At 37.9% G+C, this 13,909-nt stretch overlaps 1 protein-coding gene across 3 annotated transcripts in view; it reads left to right on the top strand.

Moving 5' to 3' along the window:
* Positions 1 to 13,909, top strand: part of LOC150098939 (glycine receptor subunit alpha-2-like) — a 146,807-nt gene that overhangs the window by 94,572 nt on the left and 38,326 nt on the right. The window lies entirely within an intron of this gene.

Genomic DNA, 13,909 nt, shown 5'->3' with positions numbered 1-13,909 from the left:
TGGAAAAATGGACAAATCGGCAGGAGAATACATGCAATTGTCAGATTTAATATATTGACCTCGACTTAATTTCAGCCATTACTGATATCTGTGTGTGTGTGTGTGTGTGTGTGTGTGTGTGTGTGTGTGTGTGTGTGTGTGTGTGTGTGTGTGTGTGTGTGTGTGTGTGTGTGTGTGTGTGTGTGTGTGAGAGAGAGAGAGAGAGAGAGAGAGAGAGAGAGAGAAGAATGCAAATACAAATTGGTAAGTCGACTAGCATAAATTGTCATCAAATTTTCCTTCTGCTGTCCTAGTTATTAAAACATCTATAAAGTACTACCATTTTCCATCTTGCTCTAATTCACGGCCTCTACCTAATTTAAAGAAACTCGCTAGTCGGTCTTTCTTCGTCCGTCAACCTGAGGTGTGATTAAGATTTTAGTTGTATCAGATAATTTTTATCTGAGCAACGCCACTTACCTACTGAGTAATGTCAGCGCATTACATAAATGCAAGTGATTATAAGGATTAACAGCATCGCTTCTAAGGAAATTTTTAGGCCATGGAAAATGGGTTATTACTGTCAGCCTAGTATTCGGCTTAGACTAGCTTCGGCCTAGTAATTTTAATAACTATCTTAGTCACAAAAGGTTGCTTAGAAATTATAAGAATAGAGAATAGAAATGATTTTGAATACATTTATTGAAGTTTGTGGGTTGTCATTTTTTGAGAAAACGGAAGGAGTAGGATGCCCCAAAAAATAAAGAAAAATGAACAAATAGAAAAAAAAAGCTTTTCGGTGGATTTGAATGATATACCATGTTGACTTATTGCAACTTGCATCTTTATAGGTTTAAAAATAAATAATGGATATTAGTTCAATTGAAACCTATGGAAGTTACAGAAAATTACAAGGCAAAAATTGCAAGGGTTTAAGTAGAATCTAGGATTTATTAAGGTTTCTGGTGAGGTACTCTAAATGTGAGAACAGTGTTCTAAAGTATGACCGTATAGGATTCGTATGAAATGAATACATTTTGTATCAGTTGAACATGGTCATTGTTTCAATCTCTGGAGCGAAAAAAACGAGGTGAAAACTTAGGCACCCATCAGTGTTATATGATTTCATCTGACTAGATTAGGTGTTATCTTTCTAGTTAATATTCATATTAACCAGAAAGATAACATCTGATCTAGGCTAACTACCTGCGCATTATGAAAGACAGGGATGAAGAGAGTTCTTTGTTGGGAGAAACAAGCGAAAAAGTGCAATTGGGTAGTATCAAAGTTGACTAATTCGCATTGCAGGATGCATGGAGTCAGCAATTGAAACACATATAAATATCATCAGAAAAAATATATAGGTACGATTCGTGTTCAGAAAAAAGAAGACCATTGAAAATGAGATGAGGATAGGCGAGACAACAGCCGTTTAAAATTCCGTTCACAATTGTCTGTGATGGCGAGGAAACCTATCACGCAGTTATAAAGGACAGAAGAAAGATCGTAGGAGAAGATTACCAAGAACGTCAATCGGAGAAAAGTAATTTGGTTTTTCTAATTAATATGTGTGGGTTGATCTAAGTGAAAGTATTGGAATAACAATCGTTCGACTGCCAATTTACTCCTTCTCTCGTTTTTTTTGTTAAATTTTTAAGGCATAGGCTAAATATGGACACTAACATCTCAGACTTAAATCTCATCAGATTCTGAGTGCAGATTTTGAACACAATTAGTTTACCATTAAGACAATATGTGATTAACCATTAAATGTTGACCTAATCAGTCAGATTAGTCAAGTTTTTTTTTGTCTTTTTACTGAAAAAACTAAGGAAGAAATCGTTTATCATTTTCGGCATTTGAAGGCGATTTGCCTACACAGGGATTTCTCATACTTCTGTGGAAATCACTTTTAATATTTTAATCAAACTTTTAAATGCTATCCAACTACCGAGTTCCTACCACTGTTAAAAATAGAAGGAAGGGATGATATACAGTGTGCAACGGATAGCATGAGGGTATTTAAAAAAACAATAAGAGCACATCATGTGTGTACAGTATTATTCGCATTGGAGATTGAACAGGTAAAGAGAGTATTTACATTGTCTATTTTCTTATACGTTTAACAGGTGGCATCAGATGTAGGGTGACCATACGTACCGGTTTTTTTTGTTTTTTTTTTCATATTTCCTGGCCGTCCCGTTGTTTTAATTAAAAATGCCAATTTTGTCCAGTTCTTAATAAAATCTATAAATATATTTTAATATTGGTCAATCATAAATTATTATTCATAACCTGCAATCGTATATCAATATCGTGGATACCAGTAATTTGTATAACCATGGAGTCGCATTGTTCGATACTAAATATTATCGATATCTGCAGTGATTCAGAGAAAATAAAAACTACATTTTGGCAACACTTGCGCGTCTCAGACACGGTGTCTGTTCTGCTGTAGCGTTAGTTTTTGTTTTGCCTGTATGCTAACCGGTGGCTTTTATTCAATGCCGGTGGTTAAAATTTCGTATTTTTAAAAATTTTTAAGTCTTATTTTTTAAAGCTTTAAGTCTATCCTTTCAATGTCAAAGAGGCGAAACTGCAGTTTTAATGACGATCCCCAGAAAGAATTCAAATTAATTAAACTGGACAAGCCGAATGGACAGAAATACAGGACGACCTGAACGAGGAACTCGTCACGCGCACAGAAACAGAAGAAACTCGTATATTGGATCAGTGAACCCTCATAAAATCTATAATTGTGATGCAATTGGATATATGGAATGAAGAAAACATTCATATGTCTGATAGATGGGTACAGATTTTTTCTGAAATGTGCGATAAACGCATAGACTTTAAGACTTTTGTAATAAGAGCATATCATGGTGCTCTTATTCGACGGTGCAAGGCGTGCATTTGCACGGGGCGGAAGTTTTTTTGTGGCGGAAAAATTGGCATAAACTATACGAAAAATAAGGGTGGAAGGGGTTGCAAAATATGCTACTGCACGGGGCGACAAAATTCCTAGGCGCGTCCCTGTATTGTAGAGTTTCCAGGAAGTGTCTTCTAGGAAGTACAGCACCTGTTGAGAGAATATTTTCTGTTATGAACAGCATGTGGTCAAAGATGAAATCTAGATTAAGTGTTGAGACAATGAGGGCTATGTTAGTTGTAAGACAAAATTGTGTCATGGAGTGTGCGAAGTTTTATGATAAGGTGTTGAAAGACGAAATTTGCTGTGTAAGATCACTTCATTGGAGAAATATTCATGTTGCGATCGTGGTGAAATACAGTCCCCCTCTACATCTATCTAAATTTTTGCATGGGTTCTGTCACTGAAGAATAATGGTAAGCTCAATATGTTTATGTAATAAAATTTTTTTATCGTATTACTTTTTCATGAATACAGAATATTACATAAACCGCGTCCTGTCTCAAGATGGGCTAAGGTATACTATATATACTATATACTATGGTCAGCGTACATCAGATGGGCTATGGTATACTATAGTACGATGTATACGATCGTCTGTTACAAGCAGGAGGTTTGGAAATATGGTTATAGGTAGATTATGCAGCGTGAACTGATTTCTGCATGTTAGGACAGCATAGGCACAGCAGAAATTCATCATCAGGATGTGTAAGGAAGAGTGAAGTATCAGGAAAATGTCATCAGATAGAAGAAGACATGCATTAAACTAAATGTTTTATATAAAAACAATCCAAGAAAGTTAGTAAAACTTATCACATATTACTTTATGTATGGATACATAAAGTAATATGTGATTTATGTATGGATAATCAAGAACCCCTCATTTAAAGAATAAACATACACTATCTACCAATAATTGTCTGGACATCCCTGTTATTTGAAGTTATGGAACAGTCCGGGTTTGTTAATAACATAAAAACCGGTGTACAGACAGTAGGAAGCAGTATTTCATCGTAACAGTTGAATGCAGGTGGTGAGGCAACACGACGTGAACTCATTGACTTCGAGGCAGGTGTCATCGTGGGCTGATATTGGTGGCATGTCCATACATGCCATTGCCGTTCAACTGGAGCATCCAAAATCAATGGTTGGCGATCTGATTAATTAACAAATGGAGACTTTCTGGCATCAGTAGTGCAGGAAAACACCTAGGGCGGCCGCCGAAAATGACAAACTGACTGACAGGGACAGGAGGCTGTTAAAACGGGTAGCACGCAAAAACCGGCTACAATCGGCACAGACCATCCGTGATGAGTTCCGGAGCTCCAGTAACACCATGGCAAGCACTTTATTTATTTATTCGTGTGGATTTTTCCTCGGTTCCTCGACCGTCCTTTAGGACTAGTTGAGCCCTCCTATGAGGGATTAAGTAATGTATTTTATGACTGTAGATCCGTGTGTATTCGTGGGACGGTTTGCTTGTTCTAAGGGACGAAAAACCCAAGTTTTCGGGTGAAAAAACTCTCTACTCCGTAGAGAGTTTTTTCACCCGAAAACTTGGGTTTTCGGACGGGAGTCGAATCCAGGTCTTTCCGACCAAAGCGCTTCGTCTATACTGAATGAGCTACGGAGGCTCATGATGAGCACTAATACTATACAAAACGAATTCCATGGGTTTCCACGCCGGTCTTCCCCTAGGAATTTTGCCGCCCCCTCTCCCTAATTTTTCGTATAGTTTATGCCAACTTTGCCGCCCCAAAAAAACTTGCCGTCCCGTGCAAATGCACGTCTTGCACCGTCGGTAGCGCCGGCCCTGTTTTTACGGGAGAGCAGCAGCACACAAGCCGAACATCACAACAACAACAAGACGGCTCGTCTGGCCTGATGCAAAGAGCATGTGAACTAGAAAATTAGCCAGTGGAAAACGGTACCCTGGAGCGATGAATCAAGGTTCACCTGTTTCCGGGCTGATGGCAGGATGTGGGTGCAGAGGCAGTCTGGTGAACGCTTGTTACTACAGTGTGTTGTACCCACAGTAAAGTTTGGTGGTAGAGGAGTAATGGTGTTGGGTGCATTCCGCTGGTTTAGAGCGAGACCACTGGTCGTTGTCCATGGTTCCATGACGGCATCTCAGTACCTTGATATTCTGGATAATCAGCTGCTGCCTACACTGTGGAGTTTTTATGGAATGGACCCGTGTTACTATCTAGACAACAATGTCCCATGCTACAAAGCTGCAGCTGTTATGGAATAGTATGAAGAGATGGGTGTTAAACGACTGCTCTGGCCTACACAGAATCCTAACCTCAACCCCATCGAAAAACCGTGGGGCGAATTGGAGCAGCGATTGTGGTCCAGAGCAGCACGTCCTCGATTTGTCGCTGAACTCAGTGCTGCTTTGATGGAAGAATGGCGATAAATTCCACATGTCTACCACACATTGGTGGAAAGCCTCTCTCAAAGGGTGCAGGAGGTGATCAAAGCCAAAGGTGGACATACGCGATGTTAAGGTTTGCCTGCTGGTATCAAATTGTAAATTTCTAAACTGTCGGAACAATTAATGTCCGGACATTTTAGTGTATATTTTCAAGCAACTTCGGGCATGCAGTGAGCAGGGTGATGCCAGCCTCACTCCGCTATTACCAGCTTATCAAAATTTTCACAAAGAACTATACTACTTTGGGATTCCAAGCTACAGTTGGTACATTGAAGATCATTATCTACTTGACGAACCAAGTTGGCATTGCGGAAGAGCTTAACATCTCACTGGTAAGTTACACCTTATTACCTCCATCTTACTACAATAATTTTCATGTGTTATGGGTCCCAAATAAAACTGGTGAGCCTGCCGCAAAATCCCGATCGTGCATTCAGTAATTTCCATTTCTTTTACACCACTAAACAGTTGTCTGGCTGGCAACAGTTGCCGACGAGATATTCATCATGCTGTCGTTTTCCGATATTTTTTAGTGATTTATTTCGTGCTGGGATAGATATCTTGGCTACAGCGGGACAACTATAAATATCTATGATGATATCTGGAGTGAAGTGGACCAAATTCGCCTCATTTCGTAACATATCGGCCACTGAATTAGAAACCTTTATGCAGATATACGTAAACGTCACTTATGAAGCGACCAAGTACTTCGCATATTCAGTATATGCGAAGTACTTGGTCATGTGCGTCAGCACGTGTTCTAAGAATGCTGCTAGTCAGTAATCGTCAGTAGTGTTGATCACAATGGGGAAAAATAAAAGGTCTTACGGAGTTCAATAAGGGGCTTATTGTGGATGCCATTCTGGCTGGAGCCACGATTTTGAAAACAGCAGAGCTAACTGGTTTCTCAAAAGGTGAGATATGGATGTTTAATCAGTTGAAAAATAATCCGCATTGCTTGTCTAAGAATCGTAACTACGGTCCTAAGACTCTACCAGGAATGAAATCGCCGTCGTCTGAAAAGGCTTGTACGGACGAACTTCCTGTGTGCAGCAATTGACCAAAGCATTTAATGACGGCTTTTTTCCGACTTGTATCTCATCGAACTATGCGCAGGGAATTGAAGAGGATCGGTATGGGGAGCCGCATGCCTATACAGAAACCACTGATTTCTGCGAAGTAAATAAAGTTTATAATTCAGTGTACAGTATGTGTACATTAGGCCATATATTATAGCTTTTTTTTTGTAATTACTGAATATGAAAATCACATCCAAATAAATATTCAGCGTTGTTTATAAAAGTGAAATATTCTCTGAAATTGAAGATCTGGCAAAAATTTACATAAACTCTTGTCATAAACTGAAGGTATTAGTGCGACTAATAGCTTCAGTTTGAAACCTGAAGACAAGGATACCATTTGGATATGGAACCGATTTTTTTCTTTCTTGTCCCTTTCAAATTTTATATTAGGGTTTATTGGTTTTTTTCGCGCTTCCGTATAAAGCAAAGAGAAAAGTTGAAGTTCTATTCCTGTTCAGTTGTCTTATGCTGATTTTCAGCCTGAACAAGATGATACATTTGTCAGATAACAAAAGTCTGTAAAATTAGCGAGTAGAATACAAAGGAATGTAAGATGTAAAATAGAATATACTGTAATTTGATTTACCTGGCGGAAAGCTTACATCGACAATGCACTGCTGAGTAGGAATAAATTATGTGTTAACAAGGTATTCATAGAAATTAATATTTTTAGTTTAAGAGAAAGATTAATAGAAAAGATGAGCGCGAAAAGAGTAATCATAATGGGAGAATTTAATTATTATTTAAATATTGATTGGGTAGCAGTAGAATCTCATGAGAAGAATGAAAATGCATTTATTGAGCTGTTGCGAGACAACTTCCTCAAGCAGCATGTGACAGGAGGAACTCGAGGGCAAATAGTGTTAGATTTGATTATAGTGTCAGAGGGCGTTTCAGTTAAAATCTTAACTATTCTGCCTCCAGTTGGTGAGATCGTGCGGTACTCACTTGGGAAGTGACTAAATTTATGAATGTTCCATCCAGAAAATGTTACATGCTAAACTACAAAGCAGGAAATCATGACTAATTGAGGAGTATACTGAGTTCAGTGGAATGGGATCGGTTGCTGGATGGAAAAAATATCGACAGTTCATTGGAAGCATTTAAACAATATTTGAATGATGCGATATCAGAATGTGTCCCGAGAGTTAGAAAAATAAATAGAGTGGGAGTCAAATGGATGTGTAATCTTATTAAGCAAAGATTCATAAGAAATGGACGATGTGGAAGGAATACCCTGAGCATAAGGATGACGTCCGTTATGAACGTTATAAGCAGCTGGCTAGAATCGTCACAACTGTTGTATGGAAAGCAAAGTCTGAGTATGAAAAGAAACTGGCTCTACGTGCTAAAGACAACCCACAAGACTATCGATATGCTGCAAGTAAAAGAAAGAATGAATATGAAAGAATAACTCTTCTAAATACAGATGGCGTAAGGGTTACAGATGCAAAAGAGGTTATTCAACTAATGAATGTCCATTTTGTTAAAAGCTGTCAACCTGGTGTAAGCAACATTCAGCTCACTGTTACCTCTTCACTTGAAGAAGAAGAAGCGCAGGTGTATGAGGACGAGGTATTAAAGCTGTTGCACAAATTGAATAAGAATTCAGCAGTAGGGACTAATGGGATATCAGCACATGTGCTAAAAGAGTGTTCAGCTGAACTAGCCATTACTTTGACCAGGCTGTTTAATTTGAGTCTCAGAACAGAGAAGATTCCATAGGAATGGAAGAAATGTGTGGTAATTCCATTGCACAAGAGTGGTGCAAAGACCGATGTAGCCAACTATCGACCAATTAGTATCTCATGAGTGGTGGTGAAGATTTTGGAAAAATTGGTTAGGGCTCGTATTCAGAAATGGGTTGACAGTGAATCACTACTTTGCAATGAACAACATGGGTATACTAAGGGAAGGTCATGTTTTAGCAACTTGCTCACATTCTATAACAATGTTACCATTGAACTAGACAAGGGGAATGGATACATCATGCTACTTTTGGATTTTGCTAAGGCTTTTACAGAATACAACATGGCAGACTGCTGCATAAATTGGAGAAAATGGGTCCAGGTTATAGAATATTAGCATGGATAAGAGAATGATTGACTGACAGATATCAAAAAGTGGTATGGGAGATGTGAGTCTGCAAGATTTAAGGTAACCAGTGGTGTACTGGTGTACCACAAGGATCAGTGCTTGGTCCACTGTTATTCAATCTAATCTGTACATTAACGATATTGGGAAGGATTTGACAAGCGACCTACAGCTATTTGCTGATGATGCAAAGATAGGTAGGGTAATCAGGAATGCCTCTGTTATGCAGTACTTGTAGAATGCTTTGAATAGGCTGGAATTGTGAGCATGGGAAAATGAGTGTTAGTTCAGTGTGAGTAAATGTAAAGTCATTCACTTCTGTGTGATTAGATATTTAATGCCCGCGCAGAGTTAGCCTACTGGCTATGCGCTTCGCAACCATATGCCTGGGGAAGGAGTGTCCTAAGTTCGATTTCCGTCCACGACGTGAGGGCTTAAGGATCTTCCTCCGCCATAGCCAAGTTAGCCGGCCTTGGACGTGGACAGCAGGGTTTTTCCTTCAGTTTATCTGGGGTTTTTCATCCCGCAAGCAGGCAATCCGGTCCCGTGAACACACACGGATACAGTCAGGAATACTTAAGACAATTCCTCCAGCCATAGGTATGAAATCTCAGCAATGCCCGTCCCCAGCACGGATAAAAATAGGGGTATTGAGTTGGTGCCGTACCTCCCCGTAAAAGGGGCTTACTGCCATTGAATCACCATACGAAATGAAATGAATAAATGAGATATCCAATGTCTTATTATATTGGTGGGATTAGGCTAGAAGAAACTGATGAGGGTAGGGATCTTGGAGCGTTAATAGATAGGAAGTTGAAGCTCAGGAGCCATGTGACAAAGATTGCAAATACAACTCAAAAGATAATTGCAATGCTGAAACGAACGTTCACATGTAAAAATGAGGATGTTATTTTGCCTCTTTAGAAGGCCTTGATAAGACATCATTTGGACTACTGTGCACAGGTCTGGCCTCCTGGTTTCCGTTGTGATTCTGATATATTGGAGAGCGTACAAAGGACAGTGTTAAAAATGATATCAGGATTGTGGAATACTGAGTATGAATACAGATTGAGAATTTGTAGAATGCAGACACTAGCAAACAGAAGATAGAGGGGAGATATGATTGAGATTTACAAACTTCTGAAAGGGTACAAAGAGGATTTCAATTGATGAAATTTTTCAATATCCTTGGAAGCTGAGAATGAATGCCAGTAAGAAATGGGGGGGATTTTTCTCTCATAGGGTGGTTCGTGATTATAATGGATTGCCATTTGATGTTGTGAGTACAAGCAGTGTGAATGAATTGAAGAATAAGTATGATAGCTGGTGAGTGTAGTATGTGGCCTCCCTCGACGAGTCTCTGACTTCCTGGAGGTCTCTGTTAATAATAATAATAAGAAGAAGTATCTTGTTTTTTTGTTATGCCAACAGTTTGAATTAAACTATTGCACCCACCAAACTCTTCAGCATCTCGTCCTGATTGGAGTCTAAAAATAGAGGGATTCCAATTATTATTGGTGTTAAAAAGAGTTATTGCTTTAAACTTGCCAAGGAAGGTAATAATCTGCCTGGATGGAAGCAAGACAATTCGATTTTCTCCAAGCAAATTAATCGTTAGTGCTTAGATATGACCTTTGTGGCGGAAAAAGTATCCATACATATAACGAGCAATTCAAGTAGTCACGCTAGCCAGGGGCGCGCCAGTAGTGTCTGGCGCGCCTGTGTGCAAAACTTTAGTTGGTGCCCCTATTCCCCCCCCCCCCTTCCAATAAAAAATCACTTAAAAAAACGTTTTTTTTAAAAGTATTTCCTCCTCTTTGGCGCCTTTACTATCCTGGCACCTGTGTGCGTCGCACACATTGCACATATAGCCGGCGCGCCCCTGGCGCTAGTTAATAGAAGTTTCATTAGTTCATCACTTAGATTTAAATAACTGAAAGTGATCAGGCACGTCATTCATGTTGTTAAATGAAGTATGTTTGTGAAATGAAGGAAGAAGGTTTTTGTTGTTATTGAGTTTTTGTTTTTCTAGAAAGTATTTTCTGTCATCGCTTTTTGTTCCCTTTACAGGGAATAAAATTTATTCTCCTGTAAATCCTGCAAATCCTACAAATCTGTATTATCCGTGTAAATGGAGAATACAGATTTGCTTCGTGAGGTAATAAGCTTATACCATACCATAGAACACACCAGCCTTTGGCCCTAGCATGGCCTCAATAGTTACACCACATATTAACCAGTTTCCATCCATCGCCCTTCTGTTGATAACAGAAGAGCGATGTGCTGATCTCGAAGCTACTTGAAGTCCGCACGTGGACTATCTAATAGTCAGTTTTCGTATTCGAAACTCCTTTACTGCTAAAGTGGAGTGGGTAGGTGCCCGGTTTTTATTGTATTTCTGGCATACTCTTAAAAGATATTGCTCACTGTACTACACGTAAGAAGGGGGGGGGGGGGGACAAGAAAACCCTTCTGCTCTTTACACCAAAGATGGATTCATTGACTTCGACAGATCATTAAACAGTGGAACAGTGTGTGAAAAATTATACACGGTAGCCATATTTATTGGCTATATTAAAAATGTTTTCGTGTAAGGAGTGGTAGAGTATTTCCCATAAAACGTCATGAATTAGTAGAAAATGTATCTTGCAGATATTGTATGTAAGATGATGGATCTATACTTTTGACATGAAGTTCAACATTAAAAATACGTATGAAGTCAGAAAGTCTAAATTTCAGTACATACACTGTAATGCGATATATCGCAGTTAGATAATGCTGTGTAGAGTTATCTCAAAATAGAAAAAAGTGTTTCGAACAAAAAAATCTATAAAATAAACGCACCTAGACAGATATTATAACTGTATAAGATATAATGGATATCAAAAATAAGAAATATATAATCAGTCTGAATTAATCCTCCGTAATGCACAATACATACAAATGATTTTGGAAGTGAAATCAGTCCTACGTTCTTCAACACCAAAGTAGCCGTCAGCATGGAATCATTAATAGACTCTTGGAAGATATTATAATCTGATCGTTTCCCATTTTGAGGCCACGTCCTACATATATTGTTGGTTCGAGCAACATCTGTTAATTCTGATATTTGAACAGTGTTAAGTGTTCATCTTCTTTTAATATAGGTCATTGCGGTCTGTCCTAAACAGTTAATGCATTAAGTCAAATAACAGTATCTCTTTTTTTTTCAATTAGTTACACCAACTTTAGTCATGTAAGCAGGAATTAACCTATATATGTATAAAATAATGTCCCAGTATTTTTGTACTTTGTATAATATTTCTGAAATGGCAGTCACGAGAGAGGTGGGGGAGTGTATTTAAATACATGTGAGAAGAGAGAACGCCATCAGATTATGAATGGTATGTTTGTAGTTCAGCAACAAATAGCTTCTCTTTGTGAATGTGACCTTACCATTGGAAGCTATAACAGAAATCACCCGCCCTTCTTTTAGTGCATGCTATTAACCAAACAATAGCCTGCACAGTTCTGCTTGTGTAAACAGCAATGTGGTATTATAAGAACTCTCACGTACATTATTTGTGATGACAAAGACTTACGGGCCATCAACCTAACCCCACGTTGAACGTGCGAAGACAAATGTGGAGAAGGAAAGGAAGTAAAGTGTCCCCTCACACACACACACACACCATCCCCTTAAACGGGAACAAAGAAGAATAATCCGTGAAGGTTATTGTTATAAATTGGTGAACTCTGGTGTCGTTATTATTGTACAAACAAACGGCCTCTCTTTCAGTCAAAGAAAGACAGTTCAAGTTATTACGCGTTACAAAAGGTAATTGAAGTAATTACACGTTTTAAAAACGTAATTGAAATGATTACATGCTATGAAACTAAAATGGGATGGCTACATATTATATTATTATACAGTATTGATATTAATGTCACTCCTTGCCATGTTTTTTGGAAGTGGGGGGGGGAGCAAAGCGAAAATGAAAACAAAACCAAAAGTTAAGTAATGTAATGATAGATGAAATAATTAATAAAGAAATTAGCCAAAAAAGTTTTCATTTAGCATTGGTGTTATTCGCAAGGGAATAATAAGTATCCATTATTATTTATACCAAGTAGGCAAACAGTGTTTTAGTTCCGAAACTTTAATTTCAAAAGTGATCCAAATTGTGCAAGGTTTCATAATCTTCGTACTGAATTACTTATAATACAACGTAATACGAGGGGGAGCGCTGAAAGGTTTTGATAAACACCTAGAACAAAAATGACTAGTTTGTGCAACAATGGAAAGACTTTTTTCATGAGGAATATGTAGAATAATGGGTAAGTTACGTACCTCAATTCCTTCATGGTGACTATCACAACTTTTCAGCACACCCTCGTATTTAAAGATTCTGTATATTCGCATTTTTATCATAAAGTTTAACTGATCTGGTTGTCTTAAACGTTTTGGGATCTTATTAAAGACCAGACAGAAACTCAGAATACATACAGAATATACATACATACATTAAGAAATGAACTTCCAGTCGCTGCTAAAATTAAATTTAAAGAAGAAAAGAATAAATTGCCATTGAAATCTTCTTTCAAGGAAGGATAATAAATATCGAAAAATTCAGTTTCTGAATTTTGGTATACTGACTTTTTCTTAACGTACATGAACATTGTTGGAAATAAACATTGAGGAGTGCCTCTGTCAAGCGATATTCGCGATGTAGAAGTGGGCGTACACGGCATGTAGACTCCCATATGTTGACGGAGTACAAGCATATCATCAATAACTAAACTTTATGAGCATTCATCATACAACTTTATATTTAAATATTACTAATTAAGTCTTATGAAATTAAGTCTTTGATTTTTATTTTATTGCTATTCCATGTAGTTTCAGTTTCCAAAACTGAACGATTTTGAGAATAGGATTTCCGCTTCAGCTTATATCTGAATTACATAGGTCTGCATACATTTCGAGTTAGAAAATTGTAAAAAATAATAAGAAAAACATTGATAGTGATTCAGTGTATTTGATCATAATTGTTACGACACCTCGCGTTCCTACCTGTTGTTTACTCATTGTTTTATTTTTGTTTTTAAAGGGAAAAGAGGCGTTGCTAGACACTAATCTTTTTTTTTACAAGATGTCGCACTCGCAGCATTCCTCGAATTAATCATCTATTCCTAATATGTACCATCAATGAGCATACAAGATGCCGTGATAGTGCTACATTATTACTAGTTTTCTATCAGTAATTTTCTCCAGAGTTAATCTGTTATGTATCAGGTCTCTAGTATTGGCGTATTTTAAATTCAAGGCTTCTTATTAATTTTTAATTATAAATATTAAATAATTATATTTATGTCATCGTGTCCGATTAATTGTTTCCCCAGGCCAGA

This window comes from Typopeltis vanoorti, chromosome 15 (assembly GCF_054136105.1).
Source record: "Typopeltis vanoorti isolate ZY-2024b chromosome 15, IOZ_Tvanoo_1.0, whole genome shotgun sequence".
Taxonomy (NCBI): Eukaryota; Metazoa; Arthropoda; class Arachnida; order Uropygi; family Thelyphonidae; genus Typopeltis; species Typopeltis vanoorti.
The sequence above is the reverse complement of the archived record's forward strand: the minus strand, read 5'-3'. Positions and strand labels throughout refer to the sequence as shown.